Source organism: Palaemon carinicauda, chromosome 2 (assembly GCF_036898095.1).
Source record: "Palaemon carinicauda isolate YSFRI2023 chromosome 2, ASM3689809v2, whole genome shotgun sequence".
Taxonomy (NCBI): Eukaryota; Metazoa; Arthropoda; class Malacostraca; order Decapoda; family Palaemonidae; genus Palaemon; species Palaemon carinicauda.
In genome coordinates this window covers 183392312-183394811 of record NC_090726.1, presented here as the reverse complement: position 1 = coordinate 183394811, position 2500 = coordinate 183392312, and the positions used below count along the sequence as shown (strand labels likewise).

The following is a 2500-nucleotide window of genomic DNA, read 5'->3' as shown; positions in this document are numbered from 1 at the left end:
ATATTAGATAGATATATATATATATATATATGTTATGTATATATCATATATATATATATATATATATATATATATATATATATATATGTTATGTATATATCATATATATATATATATATATATGTTATGTATATATCATATATATATATATATATATATATATATATATATATATATATATATATATATAGACCTCTTTATCATATAAGGGTGATACCTAAAATCTAGAAAAAAAAAAAAAGATACTGCAGTCTATACAGTATGTTTGCCGTAGATCCCTAAACCCTGAGCAGTGCCCTCTACACAACTTCTAACAGAAAATGCCAATAGCAATCAATCTGCGTAAACAAACTGTCAACTGGAACTGCCTTCCATAAAATTCCAAAGTTAGTTTGGGCTCAACCAATATAAATACATTTTCTCTAGAGATTGAAGAAGCGAGTTGTTTAATAATTATCCACCACTTCTGAGGGCCAATCACTTCCTCGTGAATGGCAGGTAAGGTGAGAATTGTACAACTTGATTTATAAATTGTGGAAATATACATAAATAAAAATATGATTCTTGAATTATGGAAATATACTTAATGAAAAAATTAACATTGGTAAATTATTGTTTCCATTTTACCGCCAGGAATTATTATGACCTATTGAATACTTGACAGATGTCTGCCCAACATTAAAAGTTTCATTGAGAATTTAAATAGACGAATATTCTATTAAGAATATCTTTATACAAACTTTTAATCAATGTAAAACCATAAACATTCACGTAATACTACAACAAAATTCCTTTGGTTGAAAAAAGCAAGCATCGGGGAAGTAGGCAAAGCGAGAAGTATACATGTACACAGGAAATAAAATTAAATAATTTAACAAAAAATAATGGCGTAACTCACCTATTAATAAATTTCAAATCTGTGTTGGACCCTTGGACACTTAATCAAAGGAAGATTGCCTGAAAAAAAGAATAACATTTAATATAATAACTTTTCCAATGAATTTCAACTACAGTTAACTTGAAAATGATTATTACTACTACTACTACTACTACTACTAAAACTACAAGCTAAGCTACAACCCTAGTTGAGAAAGCAAGATTGCTATAAGCCCAAGGGCTCCAACATGGAAAAATAGCCCAGTGAGGAAAGAAAAGAAAGGAAATAAAATAACTACAAGAGAAGTAATGAAAAATAAAAAAAAAAATTCTTAAGAACAATAACATTAAATCAGATCTTTCATATATAAACTATAAAATCTATTAGATTAGTGAACCAATATCATAAAATTGCAAAAAAAAAAAAAAAAAAAAAAAAAAAAAAAAAAAAAAAAAAGTTTCCCTACTAAAAAGTCGCAATGGGGAACCATGAAGTTATTCACCACCAAAATTTGCCATAAAAAAGATTGGACACAGGACGAAGATATACTGCAGACCTTTAGCAACGCCTTCAGAGCCCTGAAAGAGGTACACTAATGACACTAACCTATCTTACAGGAGATAGATAGCCTGATTACTTAATAATGTTGCGCCAGACTGTGTTAAATACATCATTATATACTTTATACACTGGTGCAGCTAGAATTGGCCCAAGGGGTTAGGGGTTGTCACCTGTCCTTTAGACTAGTCTCCCGTCACATGCCAAGAAGATTGTGTCGATTTTAGTATGGTCAGCAGAATAGCTCATGTTCACAACATTGCTGTACAGCCTCCGATGAAAACTTACAACACAAAATAAATATTTGTGAAGGAAATAAATGAAAATATATATATATATAAATACATATATATACATATGTACATATAATATGTGTATTTATATGTATCTATATATACGTATATATATATATATATATATATATATATATATATATATATATATATAATATATATATATATGGGAAATCTAAGAAATAAAATATTGCATAAGATTTATAATTTCACGTACGAAAATTAATAAACTGTAATGGAAACAAGCAGAAGTTGAAAATAAAACAAAGCACATTTTCTATACATATATATATATATATATATATATATATATATATATATATATATATATATATATATAGTGTATATATACATATATATAAAATATATGTGTATATATATACATATATATAAAATATGTGTATATATATATATATATATATATATATATATATATATATATATATATATATAAACAACTTAACTAAAAGCATAAAAACAAAAGATTCAATGAATCGAAGGCTCCAGGACCAAATGATATAAACCCTGTAATTTACGAGAAATTGATTGATAAATTCGAATTGAATTACCGAGACAGTCCTAATCATATATCAGAGTGAGGCAAGAAAAGCAAACATAATTACTTTTAATCAAGGGCCTTAAGACGAAGTTTCTTCTTTATAAATGTATGCAAAATACTCATGGAAATTAAAGATGACAAAATACATTAGAACAAATGACGAGTAATGATTTAATCAATAAACTTCAGCCAACACAATAACAGACAACTTAA

The 2500-nt window shown here is 26.4% G+C and overlaps 1 long non-coding RNA gene across 1 annotated transcript in view; it reads right to left on the bottom strand.

The window, feature by feature from the left end:
- The window catches only part of LOC137622434 (uncharacterized), a 35599-nt gene that overhangs the window by 28741 nt on the left and 4358 nt on the right, over window positions 1-2500 (bottom strand). The window contains exon 2 of the long non-coding RNA XR_011040449.1: window positions 899-957. This is a non-coding gene — a long non-coding RNA (uncharacterized lncRNA). The remainder of the gene's footprint in view (window positions 1-898; window positions 958-2500) is intronic.